This window comes from Mesoplodon densirostris, chromosome 8 (assembly GCF_025265405.1).
Source record: "Mesoplodon densirostris isolate mMesDen1 chromosome 8, mMesDen1 primary haplotype, whole genome shotgun sequence".
Classification (NCBI taxonomy): Eukaryota; Metazoa; Chordata; class Mammalia; order Artiodactyla; family Ziphiidae; genus Mesoplodon; species Mesoplodon densirostris.
Genome location: NC_082668.1, coordinates 29,643,666 through 29,656,362, shown reverse-complemented (window position 1 = coordinate 29,656,362; position 12,697 = coordinate 29,643,666). Strand labels below are relative to the sequence as shown.

General features: G+C 40.1%; 1 protein-coding gene across 20 annotated transcripts in view; it reads right to left on the bottom strand.

Annotated features, from left to right (window-relative positions):
• LOC132495108 (uncharacterized) overlaps nucleotides 1–12,697 on the bottom strand; it is a 310,462-nt gene that overhangs the window by 225,798 nt on the left and 71,967 nt on the right. For 2 of the 20 annotated variants that reach the window (XM_060106724.1, XM_060106725.1), the window contains exon 3: nucleotides 6,580–6,677. The exons of 16 other annotated variants lie outside the window; for them this stretch is intronic. The gene's annotated coding sequence lies outside the window, so the exon portion shown is untranslated. Of the gene's footprint in view, nucleotides 1–2,331; nucleotides 2,381–6,579; nucleotides 6,678–12,697 lie in introns of all 20 variants that reach the window. 2 more of the 20 variants (XM_060106726.1, XM_060106728.1) reach the window with 1 other exon arrangement.

Genomic DNA, 12,697 nt, shown 5'->3' with positions numbered 1-12,697 from the left:
CTTCATTGGGAAAGGAATTAGCTAAAGGACTCTTGGGTTTGTGCAAAGAGATTAAGTCCACAATGGATAATTTCAAAGTATATTGTACAATCAGATTTCTTTGAGCCCATCTGCCAATCAGTTTTCCCTTCTCTTGCTAAAACTTCCTGCACACCTACCCAACAGCAAGTTGAGTGTTAGTTACCTTGCAGAAATTATATAAACTATAAGTATTTTAGTTTTCCCTTGCCAGTCTCCCAGTTTTCTTTTGTCTGAGATGAACTTTGTTAATGCACTGATAGGAAAACCACCAAAAAGTGGCTTTTCTGCTGAACTTGATTATTAATTACTCTGCTTCCCACTCGCAATAACAGGCTGGGTCAGTGCCTATCCATATCCACTCACGTCTACACATCAAAGGATGCCAACTGCAAATATCTGCAATTCTCTACTTAGGTTTTCTGGTTTCAAGAGACGGGTCTCCTATAGGACAAGCCTGAAGTGCTTGAGGGTTGATGCCCCTGGAATCAAAAAATGACAGAGAGTATTTGGTGGATACATATCCCAGCTTCCTCAACTCTCAGTTGGGATAGTTCTGAGGTATATTCTACACTGTCTTCCAGGGTTCCTAGGCAGAACAAGCTCCAGTTACCCAAAGTGATGACTAGCCTGGTAATGCACCCTTTATTGTCCTTGTTCCTTCCTGTCCCACTTACTCACTCCACTGCCAGTGTTTCCTAGGCTCATCTCTCAAAAATATCATCTCTACTTGACTCCTTGTCTCAGGGTCTGCTTCTGAGGATCATAAGGGAAAATACTTGGGATTGTCCTGACAATATTTGACTTCCACCATCTGACATTTAAATCTTGAAGCCATTGAGATGTTATCCTGCTGTGGTGCAGTGGAGCTTTCTCAGTTGACTCAGTGCTCATCCTACAGTCCAGACATACCTGGATCTGGGGTTGGATCTGGGGACTAATGGAGTAAACTCACCAGGAGCCTTTTTTCATTAAGGTTAAAGGAACTTCCTGGGAAATAACTTACCCTAAAAGAAGAAAGAGTTGAGCCTTACCAAGTTGGTCCAAAGACTTTAGATCAGTATTGGTGGGAGGAGGGGATGTGGGTTGAGACAGTATTGAGTACTATGTTAATATACCTTCTACATTTTCATAGGCAGGATATCCTTACTCCATACCCATGATCTTCTGAAGGCCCTCTAGTGGAGAATGGTGAGGGCGAGGAGAGGGAAGGCAATAAAAAAGAGGGAGAAAAATAAACTAGAACATATGAAATGGCTGCTTTCCTTACAGTTGCTAAAGGAGGTCAAAACAGAAACTTGATCCTCTTTTTGTTATTGTATCCTAGTTTTATCCTCAGATCAGTGTGTCATGGGGAAATATTAGTAAAACTTCGATCAGCTTCTCATAAATATAACTTTATTGATAGTAGCCTGGCTTGGTACAGCAAAGACATCTAATTCCTAAAAACCTACCAACTCTTCTCTCAACATAATATTCTGGGACTTTCCTACCGGAAAACAAAATAAAGCCATTCCCTCCTCTCCAGTCATACAAAATATGCATTGGGCATATTGCCACTGATAGTCTCAAGAGGGCTGACCTGCTGGCTTCCTCTCTTATCCCTTGCTTTCCTATAAAATTGATAGGACCCCTAGTATCAGCAACAAAATTTTGAATAGGACCTACTCATGGCTTATGGATTCTGAATCCTCCAGGAGCATCCCACAATGCCCCTGTCTGTTGGTTTTGCCCTTGAGTATCTAATTTAACTGACAAATCTGAAGAATCACATGGAAGCAGCCACCTCCCCAGCAACTTCACAGATGGGAACCCCACAGTGTATAAGTTATTCCAGCAAGTTTGACATTAGCTTATGTTGAACATTTTCCTGACAGGTCTGCTCATTTCTTAATAGCATAAAACAACTCACTGTTATTAGGCATGAGTCTCCCTTGACTTGATAAATACCATGGCCCTATTTCTGGCTGTTTTTATGGACGTCCTAAGGGCATCTGAATATGGCATTTTACATTTGGCAGACGCTGATCAACAACAATTTTTTCTAATGAGTCTTGGAAGCCTCAGCCTTAAATGCACAAATACTCCAACAAGTGAAGGATATCCAGCTCTACGGACAAGTGCACTTTTGAGGGTGAATGGAGGTAGGGAGGACATTCATACGGCCTGAGCACATGTGGGCATGTTTTGCAAAATCAACTTAGCTGCAAATTTAACCTGAAATCAAATCATGTCTTGACATTATGCCTGGCAGGCATTATATAGTTGTTAGTTTCAATCAAAAGAACAATTACTTCAAGTTATGATACAGACCACTTTTTAAATTCCTCAGGCCAGCAAAGTCTTCCTAGGATACAGCTAGCTGCAAAAAAAATCAGTAGATGAAAGAAGTGCAATACTTTATACTTTCAGCTTTTATTAACATTTTGTCAGTCAATTGGCAATAGGCACAGAGACCTGGCACTACACCAACACCATGTGCATGGTGCCGAGAGGGTGCAAATGAATGAGGAAGACGTGACCCGTGGGCTCAGAAAATGTGGTCTACATAGAGAGTCAGACCTTACTGAATAAGCATACCCCAAACTGAAGAGAGAACACAGAAGTCTATGTAAAGACGAGATAATGAATGCAAAGCACTTAGTTCCATGCCAGGGAGACCCACAGTAAACACTAAAGGTGGAGTAGCTATTATGGTTATTTTATTAGAAAGCTTAAATTCATAATTACATAAATACTGAGAGGAAACAAACTCAGGTTGGAGGGGGGGAGTTCTGAGTCAGATTATAAAGGTTTGGAGATTCAGGTTGGAGCAGAGAAAACACAGGGCCCCTTCCCATCAGAAAGAGCTGATTAAGCCACAACACAGTTGCAGAAGCGAGCCAATTTTATGCAAGGGCAGCAGGTCTGGCTAATCTCAAACAAAGATTCCATCAAGGAGAAGTTAAAATAAGAGGTTATTGAGACGGGAAGGTGGGCAATCACCTTAATGGCTAGGCAGAGGAGTTTGGATTTAATAGAGTGAGAAAATAAGGATCTTTAGGCAGGCCAGCCACATAATTCTCAGAGCCCAAAGCGAAACAAAAATGTGGGTCCCCTTGTTCAAAAATTATTAAAAATTTCAAGACTGACAGGAGAGCATTAAACCAAGTGTGGAGCTCTTCTGAGCCTGAGCGCTGTGTAAATACACAGGTCAAATGCCCATGAAACCAGCCTTCTCTTTCAGAGTGTGATGGTGAATATATTTCCCAAAGACTATGATTCTAGCATCTACTCATGCGATGCATTGAAAAGGAAAATATTTGGGGTAGAGAGATTCATAAGGTGACTCTTTACTGTTATTTGTCAAGAAACATTGCAGAAAAAAACCTGAGATAAGTTGACAATAGAAAAGACATAAGGCATAAAGGAGAATGAGGGTTTGAAATCCCTTCAAGTTAAGCAGGAGTATTTAAAAAAAGGGAAAATACAGAAATACTGAAAGAGTGCTTTTAAATGACCAACTTGTTTCATTAACTGATGACATTAATCCCTCTGTAAAATGCGCTGACTGATGTCCCAGGACACTGTCTGCTAGCACTAGATGGAAACCCCAGAAGGGCAAAGGTTTTTGTCAGCTTTGTTCATTTCTGTATCCTCAGGTGCCCAGCATATAGTAGTGTCTGGCAAACAGTGCCTGGCATGTAGTAGTCACTAAATAAAGATTAAATGAATGAATGAATGAGCCTGTGTTGGTATACTCCTCTCTAAGAGACTCTGTGATTCTACTCTAAATTGAATTCCTTTATCCTTATCTAAAGTCAGTTACTTTCCCAAACCTGTTAATGCCACTTGTATTTGTTATTGTAATCATGTAATCTATTCAACTATGGAAACCAGTGAAGTGTGTCTGTGAGGAGAGTTTTCATAAAAACTTGACTGAATCATTGGAAAGGCTCAATAAAGGAAAGTTATTGGGGGAAATGTTATCAATTAGATGTGGAAAACATCACAAAAGAATAGGGGAAAATAAATAAAATTCTAGAATTCTTGACTCAGATTGCTTTGCTCTAAGTTCTCACTCCACTTTAAACAGCCTAAAATTGGAAACTGTAGCCTATTATGGATGTGTTCAATGCAAGAAAGACTTTGCAGCCTTCACACAGCAGACTCAGGCTCAAAGAAAAGACCTTAGCCCTACATCAAAAGATAGATGAAAGACTGTAAGGTTACTTACTGCTACCATTTACTGAGTACCTACTATGTGTCAGGCATAATAATATCTTCTCTACTCACATTATCACTGATTTAGGTGGCAACACTGCCAGGTAGTATCCTTAGCCCCATTTCATAGACAAAGAATCTGATGCTCATTTTCTCAGTTAGGTTGTTACTTGCCTCAAGGCTACACAGAAAGTTCCAGAGCTGGATATTAACCGAGAATCTTCTGGCTCCAAACCCCAGGATCTTTCTACTATGTAACACTTAAATAATTTGCTCAAAGTAACTGAGATCTTCCTACTGTAAACCTAATTTACTTTCCATTACATCAAGGTAACTGAATATTGTAATGAACTGACCAACCACTGAGCTCTGATTGCATCAGATAAGAATAAATCAAAATAAAATTGAATAAATAGATGAATACATAAGCAAACTAACTTAAAGGAAATAAACTAAAATGTCAGCATATTAGGCCAATGGCCTAATTATAGATTAAAATTTTATGTAATATAATTATAGTTATAGATAATAGTTTATATTTATACTTTATTTTATTTATTATTTTACACTTACATTTAACATATATTTTAATTTCTACTGACCCCATTATTTGTGTTTTCTATCCTGGGAAACCCCTTCCTGATACCAAGTTACCTGGGAGGCAAACGTAATCAGAATGCTGATTGGTGAGCATAGGCTGAAAATTACTTTGGAATGATGTTCTATGCAAACTCTAGAAAAACCCAATGAAGTATCCCTACTCCATAGCCAAATACACTGCTTTGATGAACAGACAATGGTATTCCTAAATTCAGTACCCTACCACCATCAAAAGTTCCTTTGCGGTGAAGAAAGTGATGAGGAAGAAAATTGATAAGCTATATATAACAGGCAGAATGCCCCCCCCAAAGATGTCCCTGGAACCTGTGAATCTGTTTCCCTATGACAAATATGACAAAAGGGACTTTGCAGATGTAATTAAGGTTATGGATATAGATTATCAGGTGGGCCCAATCTATGAACCCTTAGAGGCAGTGAATTGCATTTTCTGTCATATACCTATTTATATGCTCTACATCTCAACATTAAACATTTATTTCTTGTGTGTTTTTTTTGTTTTTTTTTTTTGTGGTACACAGGCCTCTCACCATTGTGGTCTCTCCCGCTGCGGAGCACAGGCTCCAGACACGCGAGCTTAGCGGTCATGGCTCACGGGCCCAGCCGCTCCGTGGCATGTGGGATCTTCCCGGACTGGGGCACGAACCCGTGTCCCCTGCATCGGCAGGCGGACTCTCAACCACTGCACCACCAGGGAAGCCCTATTTCTTGTATAATTAGGAAAAAAGTGTTGTCAAGGGCTTCCTTGGTGGTGCAGTGGTTGAGGATCTGCCTGCCGATGCAGGGGACAAAGATTCGTGCCCTGGTCTGGGAGGATCCCACATGCCGCAGAGCGGCTGGGCCCGTGAGCCATGGCCGCTGAGCCTGTGCGTCCGGAGCCTGTGCTCCGCAACAGGAGAGGCCACAACAGTGAGAGGCCCGTGTACGGAAAAAAAAAAAAAAAAGTGTTGTCAATTTAGATGAAAAGAAAAAAACGGAAATAGAAAAATAACTCCCAAAATTATAGGATCTGAGAATGGAGCAGGCTGACTGGAGGTAGGCAGAGGAGGGGATGGCAGACAATTTATTTGTCAGGACTATTTAGGTGCAAGTATTAAAAACTAGCTTGGGTCATGTGCCCATCCTTGGGTCAATTATAGTTTCCAGAAGGGTAGTGCACGAACTCTGGGTGGAAGAGCCACCGAATCCATGTGGAGTGTGGGACAAGCAGATACCCAAAGAAGGGGAGAGCCATTAACAGAAGCAGGAGTAAAGAAATGCTTACTAGTAGAAACAGGCTCCCTTCCCATGTCTCTAACCCTAACAGAACAAGAGGCGTGGCCAAGGGGACATAAAGAATGGTCAGAGAGGAGTAAAGATCATGATGAGCTCGGTTTTAAACACATTCAAATCTTGGTGTCAATGTTGCCTCCAGAGTAGACACTCTAAAGGCAACTTGAAATGGGATAATAGGTAATAAGATTTGCAAATCATCTGCAGTGACATGGTAACTGAAACAGTTCTACCAGAACTCTTTGTATGTCAAGGGACAAAAATCCACCTCAAATTACTTAAGAACGAAGCAACTGAAAAAGTCCAGAGTAAAATCCAGAGGCTCAGCTGGATCTACATGCTCAAAAAATCAACTATCTGTCTTGCCCCATCTTCTCAGTTCTGCTTTGTCTGTGTTGACTTCATTCCCAGGTATGCTCTTCCCACAGATGGCGAGAGAACCCCCAACAATCTGAGCATTCATCTTACCAGTTTAGTGACACCAGTGGAGAGAGAGCCTTTGCAACTCTTCCCAGAAAAGTCCTCGTGCTCTTTGGACTGCTTTTTGGCCACATCTTGAACCAATCCTCATGGCAAGAGAGAAAAAAATATATGGATGGGTCAGCCCTGGATCATATGCCCAGGAGGAAAGGCCGGCAAAAGTGTGTCAATGGAAAATGAGAGATAAGCATAAAAAGTGGGCCCAGAGAAAAGTCTTTCCCTCTTTCCTCTTTCTTTTGACTTCACCATGGTTCCCACCCAGGATGTCAATTGAGGTGGTCTGTATCTTCTGCTGGGCACTCTTATGACTGCTTACTTACGTACCCAGATTAGATTTGTACATTTACCTCCTTGTCATTATAACATAGGGAGTGGCTCAGTGTCCTGGACCCCGGTTTGACACCTGTACAATCCTCCCTTGATGAAAATCCTGATGCAGTTGGTTTTCCTCCAAATGTATGCAAAACACGTTATGCTCCTTTGATCACAGTTATGCAAAGAACCAGATGTTTACTTTTCATTATCTTACAGGTAACAGTTGGTGTTTGAATGACCTACCTCGTGCTTCACTGTCCTTTTCCTTTGAATTCTGTTTTGGTGTGTGTGTTCACATGCACAACTGTATGATTTTTCTCAGATAATTTTTCTTAGATGGAACTTAAACATACTAACATAGTGTTTTGGTTTTCTACGGCTAAAGCAACAAATTACCACAAATTTAAAGGCTTAAAACAACCCTCAGGGCTTTCCTGGTGGCGCAGTGGTTGAGAGTCCGCCTGCCAATGCAGAGGACACGGGTTCGTGCCCCAGTCCAGGAAGATCCCACATGCTGCGGAGCGGCTGGGCCCGTGAGCCATGGCCGCTGGGCCTGCGCGTCCGGAGCCTGTGCTCCGCAATGGGAGAGGCCACAACAGTGAGTGGCCCACGTACCGCAAAAGAAAAAAAAAAAAAACCATCAAAACAAAACATTATCTCCCAACTTCATGGATCAGAAGTTTGGGCAGAGCATGACTCAACTGGTTCTTCTGCTCTAGGTTTCACAGATCAGATCAAGGTGTGGGCTGAGCTGCTTTCCTGTCTGGAGGCTCTAGGGAAGAATCTGCCCACAGGCTTATTCAAGTTGTTGTTAGAATTTTGCTCCCTGGGGTTGCAGGGATGAGGCCCTGTTTGCTTAATGGCTCTCAGCCAAGGGCTGTCCTTCACTCCTGAAGGCCTCTCTTCAGGCCTCATAGGTGGTTCCTACACTCAGTACAAGCGGCAGCACTTCAAACCCTCCTCACACTCGGAATCTCTCTGATTCCCTCTCCTGTCTCTGATTCTACCACGTGTCTTCGACTCCAACCAGAGAATCTTCTCTGCTTTGAAGGGCTTGTGGAATTACACTGGGCCCACTTGGATAATCCATGTCCATAATCTTAGCTGCAGATGCAAAATCCTTTTTGTTATACAGGAAAGTATATTCACAGGCTCCAGGGATCAGGGCTTGGACATCTTTTGGGGACCATTCTGCTATAGCTTATCAATTTTGTTCCTCACCACTTTCTCCACTCCAAAGGAACTCATACTTTTGATAGTAAAAGAGTACCAAATATTGAGATTCCATGATCTGGTCATCAAATCATCTATTCAGTTGTGGAGTATGGATATTTCATCGGGCTTTTCTAGAGTTTACATAAAACTTCCTCCCAAAGCAATTTTCACTCTATGCTCACCAGTCAGCATTCTGATTAAATTCACCTCCAGGTAAGTTGATATCAGGAAGGGACATTTCAGGATAGAGAATGCAAATAATTCAGTAGAAATTAAAATATAACTATAAATTAATATATAAATGTAAAATTATAAATATATATTGATAAATATAAATTAAAATGATGACATTCTGCTGTCAACTGAAATTGATCACGTGAGTCAATAACCAAAAGAATGATCATGTCTAGGAGTACTTAAAACACTCAGCGTCCTCACTCTAATGTGGTGACTCAGATGAGCTGATCCCCTGAGAGATTGTGTCACTAGGGCCATACATCAGCCTCATCATGGTCTCCCTCCCCACAAATCACCATTGAACAGAGATATTGGAAAATAATTTTTATACAGATGTTAATAGACATAACATAATCATAGGACCTTCTCCAAGAGTGTCTATCAAGACAGAAGAGTCAGTAGACCAGGATCTTGTGAGAAGACACTGGTTATTAGTAGGTAGGGATAAAGAAAGGGGTAATGGATATCCCAACCTGGGAGGAATGAGCCATTCTGTAAGAGGTACTTCTTAGCCTGCCTCTCCTAGCGTCTTGACTGTAATTGTTAATGAGATCCATTTGGCATCCCAAGCAATTCCTGGGGATGTTATTTATCAATGGATATTATAAATATAACTAATGAATCCCACGCTGTGGAATGGGAACAAAACCCCATGTGCATATCTGTATGCATATATATGCATACACGTATTATACTTGTGTGTATATATTTAAATAGGATTCTGTGTGGGCTTGGTGTTCATTTCCAATCCTTTAGGGCTCTGCTGCATCCTATGCTCATGCCATCTGTGTGGCCAGTGGATCTCCATCAGAGTCCTAAATCCTGCCCCTTTTGTATTTGTGCCATCTTGGTTGTCAAGCTGCCATACTTTTATATTATCATTTGACACCAAATACTACTTTTCCTAATTTGTCATGGCTAAACTTCTGGGGAATGGCTAAACTTTTTGTCATGGGGAATGTGTGCTCCCCATCCTTTGCTTCATCATGTCACATCAGAATTCTTGGAAAAAAGTACTACTTTTTTTACTATATTACTTTCTTCTGTAATTTTTTTACTATTTTTGTACTTTTTTGTTTACAGTTATTTATTGCTGTATTACTTTTTTCACTCTGCTAGAATTTCTGCACTAACTGTAGACTCTTAAATCACCTGTTTAGGAAGAGAACCTGGAGGTCAAAGAGGAAAGAAGAGCCACTCGCCAAACTCCACTTGCAGCTGGACACCATGAATATATCATAGAACAGGCTGACTGCCTACGACTTTCATAAAAGCTTGATTTTCATTAGATTTCCCCTCCAACTTTTTCATAATCTAGGCTTCCTGCCCTGTGTTAATTATAGTTCTGACCCAAAACCAACAAACTAAGAGGCTGCATGTTGTGATGGAAAGCGTGCTGGACCAGACGCCAAAAACTGTGAGGTTTGGGGCCAACTCTGGAGCAAAGCAGCTGTGTGACCTTGAACAAGTCACTGCATCTCTCAGAACTGTTGTTCCCTCACTTCTTTAATGAACAGTTAATAAACTTATGCCTATGATTTCCTCCCAGTCTATGTTGTTATTCTTTGACCCTGATTCCCTTTCTTCTTACAATTAATATACTCTATATAATAAGATAATCTACGATTCTTATAAACCAGGCTAAGTTTTTATTACTACTTGCTACTAAACATAAATTACTACTCGTGAACTATATAACACTAAAAATGAACACTACATGCAATTTCAAACACAATTCTGTTAAATTTATTTCAGGTATGATTCAGCAAATGAGGTATTTAACATACCACTGTGAGAGTAAACCTTGGTTTTAAACCCCAGCAAATAAAAACTGGATCTGAAAAACTGGAGCTAAGATTGGCTGGGGTCCATCATCTTTATGAGAGTAGAGGGACTTAGAATATACCATTTGCCTAAGAACTAGGCAGATAATCTGGAGCAAGAGGGCAGGGGGTGGTAAATTGGTGGGAAAATTAAAGATACATTTTCCCCAGCTGTTTGATTTTTCACGCTGTTGAGTTTTGAGGTTATAGTATGTAACTCGAATATGAAACATCCCTGGGAGGAAGGGAACTCATTTAAAATTATGTTAGTTGTAGAATTATAACTAGGTGTAAAGCAAAGAAAGTAGTTATCTATTATTCATTCCTTCTGAATAGACATTTCCTGTCTGTGAATACAAAGCATGACTAGAATTCACTTGCTGAAACTTGGAGATGCTATGAGAGAACATTTTCATTTGACCTGCCCTTGTGTATGATAATGGAGCTTCTTTAAAATACTGAGACGCTGGTCTGTTCTCCATATACTGCACCCCAGAAAATTACTCCTTCCCCTGGCCCCATGGGGGTGGGGAGGGGGTGAAATTAACCTCAGAGAGTTTTAGTGTCTTGCCCAAGGTCATCCCAAGGCTCTGTCTCCTTAGGTAATTCTAGCCACAAAAATCAGTTAAGCTAGTTATCTATGTATCTATATGTGACTGCCTATATTACATGAAGGATTTCTCTTACTGATATCTGATGCCACCCAATCAGCACGCCAGATTGACCAAAAATTTACCTACCTCCTTGTTCATTCCAAGTGTGTCTAGGTATTGAGTGAGCCTGTGAAGGTGACTTCTCGTTAGCGTGGTGATAGAAAAGAAATGTCTTGCTAGAGACATTGTGTGGAACATAGATGTGTGGACACAGATGAGCCTCATGCTCAATTGCTAAATCAAGTGCACTGTCTCCTGACCCAGGCCTTGATCTGAACCAAAGCATAAAACCACAAGCTGCAAGAACCTCCATAAACAGAGATAAGACTTCCTTTGGTTATCTTCTTTTGTTTTTTTTTCTCCAATTAAATTATGCACAAAATCAACTTTAATATTCAGTCAGTTTTGACCTAGAGTCTACTCTACTTATTTTCTAAAAATTTTAAAATCAGAACATAATCTCATTGAATTGATGTGTCATCCAGTTCAAGCCCTCCAAAAATTGATGGCTAGATGGATGGATAGGTGGGTGGATAGATTGGAAGCTAGAAGGATGGATGGATGGATGAATGGATGGATGATGGATGGATAATAGATGGATAGATGAAATGGATTAATTCCTTTTCCTGGACTATAGTTACTGGTTCCAACCTCTAAGAGTACAGAATGTACCTCTTCATGTAGATACCCCCTTGTTCAAATCCTGTACTGATTAAAAAGTGAATGTAAATTTTCTCTGATGAGCTTTTTTATCATGTTCATAAGAAGGAGAAGTCTGATATACAGCAGTAAAACAAAAATAAACAAACCTATAATTTGGCGTAGAAGCTCTGGGGAAAATAACAAGGTTTTCCAATCTTCCAGATCATAATTAACAGTGGAAAGAACTAAAGGGAAGTTCAGGAAGGAGCGCTTAAACCGTTTTGTAAATTTAAAAACAAGTAATGATCTCCATTGCTGTTCTCCAGGTTTATTCAAATTTGGACAATTAGGACAATTAAACATAAAACAGAGACAGTTCTAAAGAGGGAGCTGCAACAAAGCAGAATAATTGCTGGTACAGGCTATCAAATTTACATTAAAAAAGATTAAAAAGCTGATTTCCATTTAAAAAACAAGATCAGGCAACATCTAAAATAGATGACACAACCCACTGAGAAAAGCTCTTTTCATCAATAAAGGAGAAGCAAAGGTGATTATACATAAGAAAACTAATCTTCTATATTGCTTTAATCACCTGAAACCACTTTAACTGTTTGTTTGGGAACTGTTATGTGAAGAAAAAAAGAATATTTCATGTAAAAGTGTCTAATTTCCAGGTTTCAATAAAACATAGACAGCATCAAGATCATGCCCACACATTCTCTGTTCATCACCTGCCCTCTTCTTCTCTAGATCCTGTCTTCTCTTGGTTACCAAATTTTTCACCAATTGCAATCCACCCATTCTAGAACTTGAAAATTTGCCATGTAATTGGCTTAACAGATGCTTCCAGAATAGCAGTTCTGTTTATTGTTACAGCATCTCATGAACAAAGTAGATTGTAAAGCCTTTTCCTTCCTGGACTCAGTGCCTACATAGCATTTTGAGCTCTTTTCAAAGCAGAGAAAGAGCATAATTACCTGAATTTTAATATGTGCCATCACCAGATCTTTTGTTAATCACTATAGTGTGTGCGTTTGCAAGAATAGTTATTTATTCATTAGTTCAGTACTTTCATGATTTGAGCTTGAGGAATCAGAAACACTTAAACAGATCTCAAAGTCAGGGAATCAACTGCCATATTATATTGTTATTCTTAAAGCTTCTCGTTAAATCCCCCTAAAAGTTAAGAATTACAACTATCCCAGTCATGAATTTGGG